Below are 8,519 nucleotides of genomic sequence, written 5' to 3' on the forward strand. Positions count from 1 at the left end.
TCTGAGAAGTATCAGAAGCGATATTCTGATTAGCATCTCCGGTGAGTATCTGAATAGTGTCTGTGACAAGTACCGAAATAGTGTCTGTGGCGAGTATCTTAATAGTGGCTGTGGCGAGTGTATGGTTAGTGTGGCGAGTATCTGAGTAGTGTCAGTAGCGAGACTCTGATGAATTAGTTTAAGTGGCAATGGTGAAGGGAAACGGTGGTTGTGGCGAGTATCCGAATAATGTCTGTAGCGCGTATGTGAATACTGTCATTGGCAAGTATCTGAATACCGTCATTGGCAAGTATCTGAATAGTGTCTGTGCCGAGTATCTGAATATTGTCTGTGACAAGTATCTGAATACTGGCTGTGCCGAGTATCTGAATAGTGTCTGTGACAAGTCTAGAAATAGTGTCTGTGGCAAGTATCTGAATAGTGTCTGTAGCAAGTACCTGAATAGTGCCTGTGGCGAGTATCTGAATAGTGTCTGTGCCGAGTATCTGAATAGTGTCTGTAGCTAGTATCTGAATGGCGTCTGTGGCGAGTATCTGAATAGTGTCATTGCTAAGTATCTGAACAGTGACTGCCGAATCTATGGTTAGTGTCTGTGGCGAGCATCTGTGTAGTGTCAATCGCGAGACTCTGATTGGTATATGTGGCAAGTATCTGAATATTGTCTGTTGCGGGCATCTGATTAGTGTCAGTACCGTTTTTCTGAAACGTGGCTGTACCGAGTATCTGATTAGAATTTGTGGTCAGTATCTGAATAGTGGCTGCCACCTGACCACAATTTCACTTGCCTAACCACCAACACGAGCCCATGTAACTAGTCATGGAGCTGCGGCGAACGGACGGACAATATCACAGCCTCAGGAGAAATGGGTATCAAAAGGGTATGACTGCATACGCAGGTGGCTTAATTTCCTCCAAAATGCGGGTGTTGACTTCATAGACTGGCCATCGAGATCACAGAGTATGTGTGGCATGTCTATACGTGAGGATTGTGGTGTTTTACAAATGTGCCGAACCTTTTCACAGAATTCATTTCAGTATCATTGTCAATTGTCCAGTATGTTAGGTTTTCACTCAAACAAAATATAACTCAGAGGTCATTCCACCATATGTTGGGCCCGCGCCAAATACTATGATATGTTCCCGTGCCAAGACCGGTGTTATGCTCTGTGGGTAAGTGTGGGTGAGTGAGGTTTCACACGGCCTTTAGCAATATTCCGCCAATATCACGCAGGGGAAAACCAGAAACGGGCTTCACACATTATACTAATCTTGCACATCGAACCCGAGTCTTCGGCGTGACAAGAGAAAGGTTTAACAACTAGGCTGACCCCTACACCCCGCGAATTAGGTATTAAGAACAAACACCACTCCAGCTTGACCACACCACAAGGACATGGTTTAACTAGCATCAAGTGATTGTGAAATCACGTATTATTGTCTGAGAGTTAGTTCACCAGTTCCATTCGCCTGACAGATGAGGCGGGTGAGTGAAACCCGCGTGGATGTGGTACTGACAAACCGTCAACAATCAAGTCGTATCTTGGAAACAAACTCACGATGATAGGGCCCTAGATCGCCAAAGGGACGCAACTCTTCACAGAATTTGACTTTATGAATAGTTACCACCTGACACAACTTCGACCTATATAATGAAAACTTTAAAAATATAGCATTCAAGCACTGTGTCTTACTTTGCGTTCGAATTACAGCTTTTTGAGTAGTTGCTTTGGTTTAAACCGTGAATGTAAACTCTCTCTGTGTTTCAAGTGTGCTCTTAGTAAAACTGAACTCGCCAACTCACTTCACATGTGATAAACGTTTCGAACACACGTGCATACTCCATGCATTAGTCCCCCTAACCCAGCATTAATGGATGCCGACTACCCATTCCCATGTATCTGTCACCTTCTGAAACAATACACACTTATCATTGACCCCAATAACAAATTGTGTATTTCAATCGAAATATTATGTGATTTAAAGTTAATCCGCCTGTCTTTATCAAGATATAAGCCAAAAATCCCCTCACCTTAGCACTTATAAGTGCCGTTTCTGTCGTGTGAACCCCATTTCGCATGGGTTGTGGCAGCATTAATGCTGGACCATTTGTAAAAGCGGCGTACAAATATACCCACTCACTCATATTTCTGTCAACTTGAGAAAGTGACCCCGTAGTGGCCTTATCTGGGTGGTTGTCTCCCCTTGTAGATCTGCGATCAGTGACCCAGATTATAAAAATCAGGTCATGTTAACAAACCTGGACAATGCGACAGGTTATACATATGCTGCTTGCTGCTGTAGGCGACGTTGATATAACGTTGTAATAACGAGTTCAAAGAAAACCATGTGATTTGTGGACATAATGTCGATCAGATATCGGTTAATACGACTCTCTCCGATCATGACCAGGTTTAGCCTGAGTTAGAATTTGGCAATTAGTACAAGATTTCTTTTGTCGGGTAGTTTTAATAACTCTGGGATGGATTAACACCGATGTTTGTGAGTCTTTTTACGTAATTTATGTATTACGCTAGTTCGTGCCACTCAAATCGGATTTGATTGTTGAAGGTGTCGGCATGTGCGAGTACGTGTGTGCGTCTATGTGTGCGTGCGTGTGTGCATCAGTCATTGCAACTGTTACTTATGTCCGTTTCATATTCCGTGAAGCCTCGTCAATCTAGACGAAGTCGCTTGGGAGGAAATAGTCCGACTTTTAAAAAATCCTGCATTACTGAATCACGGGTACCGTGTATGTGTATAATATATCAGATAAAACAGCATGGGTTTGGCGCAAACAAACCAACGATCATTAATAGCGGGAATCGAACTTTCGAAGACAAATCAGCGGATCCTGTCACCTAAGGTTAACAGTTCTGCAATTACCTTAACATATGACTAGGTGTTTGAAAAATAGTTCTTCCACAAAATACCTAAAATATACTTGGTGGTGTCTTACAAAAAATAATCAATCATTGTTTTCCAGTTATAATACTCTCCGTGTTTTTTACCAAATCGTCTGTAATAAAAGCAAACAACAGAATGCTAATTTCCGTAGTGGAAGAGGCCATAAAATTATATCTACATGTTTTCTGGTATGAGTTATATATCTAGTTTTCTTTTTCACCAAAGACATTCTGTATTATCGCAACGTATTTCATATAACTTTATCCTCGGCCAACAAAAGCGGGTTTTCCACAATAAAGAACCGGGCAGTTGTACACGCATGAAAGCCATGCAGCCGTATCGTGGGCAGTGATTATGTGTGTCACTGTCCTAGTCACCTCAGCCTGACCCCGGACTCTAGGCTTGCACAAGTCTCTGGGGCAATATATATATGTTAGTACAAAATACTAGCTTCTATATTATATAAATATTAAGAAAAAGTAGTAAGTGTAACAGACTGGTGTCCCTGTACTGACAGCTTAAGACTTGCCTACTGGGCATAATTACTACATATCCATGGGCCAGTATCGCCTGGGGCAAGACTCCCTGTCTCAGTCTAGATCAATACTTCCAATAGTACAGGTCAGGTCTGAGGTCTGTTGGTAAACACAGGATTCCTGCTGCCATTGGCTGACCCTCAAGGTCAGAACGGGCCGATTCTGTTATTAGTTCTTGTCATATAACTGTAGGAGATGTTCCGCGATCGGAAATGTCGGGTAGGTACGGCAGTTTTTGTCATATGAAATGCACATTTAATTGTATTTTTTCTAAAGCATAATTTGCATGAACACGTTGACTCATGTTTTTTTTATTTACATAATTAATTTTACCAATGGCGTCAAGTGAATGCATTTGTTTGCATGAGTAAATATATTCCAGGAGTAAATGGACATAAGTCAAAGTATGTTTGTTTTACCTAAGTAGGTCTTATAAAAGTATATTCACTTATATGTATAAATAGGTAATCGTTGTAAACATATTTTATGTTCTAACGACTTTATGTCCGTGTGGCTGAAAAGGGGAGTCGAAATCACAGGTGTATTTGTTCTGCCGATTTTCATACAGGATAAGAAACGTATTTAACTCAGAATGGTATGCAGGGCAAAAACTGTCTACCTTTCTTACCAAAGAAATATTTGAAACCTGTATTTCCATGTGAACTAGTTTTAAGGTTTGAGTAAGTTGTAAGTGTATCATATCCGTGATGCTAGAAACATTGAAGAAATTCACTAGATAAATAAAGCACTGATTATACAACTGACGAAAGTTCAAGCTCACGATTGCACAGATTATGAATAAAGCACTGGTTCAATAACTGAAGAAAACACAAAATCACGATTGCACAGATTATAAATAAAGCACTGGTTCAATAACTGAAGAAAGCACTGGATCACGATTGCACCGATTATAAATAAAGCACTGATTATATAACCGAAGTGAGCACCACATCACGATTGCACAGATTGTAAATAGAGCACTGATTATGTGCTAGTAACTGAAGAAAGCACAAGATCATGATCGCAGAGACTATAAATAAAAGTGATGAAGGCACAAAATCATGACTGCACAGGTGATAGATATGCTCGGATTTTACAAATGAGGAAAACAACAAAACAAAAAATATTCTCCTAGATTATGCGATCTGCAAAACAGTGAAGTAAAATAAAATTCCGAGATGATATAATCATGGACTAGTTTCATAGATCGTATCGTCCTTGTCATACCTTTCCTAAGTTTGCACACGAAACAGCTTCCTAGTCATCATCATTTTCTTCATCACTTTTATTAACAGCACCCGCCATATAGTTTCCTAAAACAAATTGAACATTGCCAGCGTCAAACGAACAAACGCCTTCTCAGTGGTTATTCGTGTGTGGCTCAATGTTTACTTGTAGTGCATGTATATATCCATGCCAGTGATAGTTGTCATCCTGGGTCCTATCATCCGGGGTAGAACAGGTCTTCAGCAACTCTGAGGGGACTAACGGGATCGGGTGGTTGGGCTCGCTGACTTGGTTTGACACATGTCATCGGTTCTCAATTGCGCAGATCGATGCTCGTGCTGTTTGTTGATCACTGGATTGTCTGGTCCAGACTCGATTATTTACAGACCGCTGCTATATACCTGGAATATTGCTGAGTGCGGTGTAAAACTAAACTCACTCACTCACCCACCGCATCCTAGTAATAAAACGGAAGTGGGTGACAATCATTATTGGCATGAGCGTATTTTCCTCTCCCTCACTCACTCACTCTCATGTTGACAGTGTGGGTATTTGGTTTAAAAGCCATGATTTCAGAGGGACCATTTTTGGAAGAATTTGTTTGATCCCTTTCTTGTTGTAAAGTTCTGAGCTGCTAAAAAGGTGAGTGAGTGAGTTTAGTTTTATGCCCCTTCGGGCGATATTATGGCGGGGAGCCCACCAATGGTGGCCATAGTATCCATGTGGGCAATAGAACCCGTGTCTTCAGAGAGGCGAGCGAACGCATTACCCAGCTGGTTCTTCCACTGTTGACTACACATACCCCATGACGAGGTAGCCTAGTGGTTAAACCGTCCGCTCATTACCCAGAGCTCCCGGGTTCGAATCCTCACAATGAGTAAAGCCCATTTCTAGCGTCTCTCGCCGTTGTATTGCTGGAATACTGCTCAACGCAGGGTAAAACTAAACTCACTCACTCACCCATGTGAATGAAGTTTAAGATTGGGTGAAGGTATTTTGTGTAAACTGTCATGGTGACTAGGAATTATTGTAGCACAACCGAGTAAACTTGATTAGAGATGTCATGAACACTGCCATACGAACATGACAAAGGTACAAACTTTCACGGACTCCTGTTGATATAGTGGACGTCAATAGATATTCCGAAGTACTCTCTGTTCATTCACTTTCGGGTGTTATGAGATACAGAAAAGGTGTGCAGGGGTATGTATATCAACTATTTTGTCGTACCGTATTTTCCATCTTCAGGTCATGCATCATCTCCTTTTAACCGTGCAATAACTGAACTCTCACTGACCACAAGTTGGCAATAACGGAGTTTATATCCATTCCGATTATTTACATCTCCTGAAAACTGGATGCGTCAAGGGGTTTTACTGACCATTTGGACTATTAAACACGGGATCCTCGTGGTTTAGCCTGTACTTATTCTTCATGCATATACGGTAGAACCACCTGACAAAGGTTAAATTAAGGCCTTTTTAACGCCTGGCCATGACATTCTCTATTCTGTAATGTTTTCCACTGTTGAGCTCGGCTACGTTACTACAGTTCTGGGTTTGTTTGTTTTTTTTTGGTTTTTTTGTTTTTGTTTTTTTTGTTTTGTTTTGTTTTGTTGTTTTGTTTGTTTTTTGTTTTGTTTTGTTTTGTTTTTCTTTATTTTATGTCTCAATACTAAAGGCGGGGGCAAGAGTTAGGCCTTATGTCACACAGCCTTGAGAACAAAACCGAGATATTTCAAACGCCACTTACCCGACAATTATCACCGTCTTCTTATTGAAATATGCCTTCAAAAGCAGTAAAGACAGAGGGGAAATAATAATCCTCAAACTAAGAACAGGAAAGACAATGCAAAAACTGAATTTGCATCCACACAAAAGGCAGGACATCCAAAATTGTTTCACAAAATCCAGGCAAATTTCAGCCCTTTAGAACGAACAGGACGAAAGAAAGAAATAATTTTGTCCTCCGTTGGCATTACAAACAGCAAAGCGGCGATATTCGAATCTCATGTTAACAAAAAGCTGTTTTGATTCAAGTGCTGAGAAAGACAGGACAAGGGTTGGAAAGTGCAACCAAGGCAAATGTTGGACCTGTCAACATAGGATGGAGGGTAGCTCAGCAACATCTAGAAACTTTTTCTTCGGTGGTTCATGTGATTTCCGCCAAACATGTCACGCACATTAAAGGACACACCGAGAACAAGTAGGGTTCGTCTAAGTTAACGCTCATCACGTACCGCGCGTGCATTTGTGTCACTGTTCCAACTACTGCGCTTACCCCTTGTCATACACACCAATAATAACGATTCCAATCTATGATCGTTTGTTACACAACTTTTATCCTAACTTGAACAAAATTCTGAGACTCACTTTTCCCATTGGCAAGGTAAAATCATGAGGATTCGTCTTAATTTCACTTTATTTGGTTTACTTTTTTGGTTTAAAATGAAATTCATCGGTACTGCGAAAGGATTATACAACGTGCTGACATCGTGAACGTCGTTATTGCCTTAAAGTTACAATTTCAAAAATATACATTTTTCATCAAAATTGCTAAAAACTCTAACAATGCACACGCACAAAAATTATTTTTAAAAAATGGCACCCAATAAATCAGCCTAATGAATGGTTTTTCTCCCTGCATGCGCTTCCGGGCTCAATTGACTATTTTCCCCGTCAACTCTATGTCTCAATATGTCACATTTCATTGGCTCAGCTGACGGGTGATTGACGTGATAAGTACACCCATCTTGTCAGCTGTCGCGTGCAAACCATTACAGTGGCAGCGCCTCGGGGCAGATCTTCTTACACTGTAATTGATTTCAGGTGAAACTGAGATAACTGTACATTATACGGCCTGTGAAGTCAATGTAATTACTTTATTTCGAGTACTTCATTGTTAAGTGTGTACCTATGATTTTATGTGAACGGCCACATGTTGAAATGGGTTGTACGTTTATGACGCCATTTTCAATTGCATCCTACAGCCTATATATCAAAATGATGGTATCGACCTCATTCTGAACACGATGGCGTACTAAAAACACGGACCCATTGTAATATAACAAAAGTAAAGCCTCCGAGATGTTTTCATTTTTCAAATAAATATTATCGTGTTACTTTTTACTATTTTGATATTTGCGAACTGTTTCATTATATTAACTGCGTAGTCCAACAGCAGACGTAAATTGACTCATCAAATGATTCGGGATATTACGGGTTATTGGCTCCTAGCAACCAATGCTGCTCCTTAGAGACGACATAAGGGATTAAGTAGTCAGGGTCATTGACTTGGTGATCAACAATGGCGGACCCGTGCTCGTAAAATCAGTCCTAAGATTATCTGGTCCAATATTGATTATTTACAGACGGTAGACGTTTGGTCTGTCTAACAGTCCCTGCAGTGGTAAAGCCTAAAATGAAGCAAGGATACATGTCCTCAGGTTCAGAATCTCTGGTCTCCCTGGGGCTCCTTTTCAATTAAAATGGGTTTGTTAATTACTCTCGAAATTATATATATTCAGAGACTAAGAATTAGTCTAGTGGGCGTTTACCTCAGTGCCATGGAAGAACCGAAGACAATTTCAGACTTCCTTTTCGTTCAGGAAAGACAGGACGGAAGTGAAAATAATATTATTCAGAGACCGGGAGACAGACTGACCCATCTTCTCTGAAAATATAGTTTTTTAACAGAAAAACAAAGAAAAGGATCTCCAGTGACGTGGGAGATTCAGAACATGATAATAATCTAGACTTGCTTCATCTAAGGCTTTTACATAACAGGAACGACTGAGCGGTAGGGAAAATGATATGGTTCAGGGACTATACGTCAGTCTAATGCTGTCTAGTT

This window comes from Haliotis asinina, chromosome 15 (genome assembly GCF_037392515.1).
Source record: "Haliotis asinina isolate JCU_RB_2024 chromosome 15, JCU_Hal_asi_v2, whole genome shotgun sequence".
NCBI lineage: Eukaryota > Metazoa > Mollusca > Gastropoda > Lepetellida > Haliotidae > Haliotis > Haliotis asinina.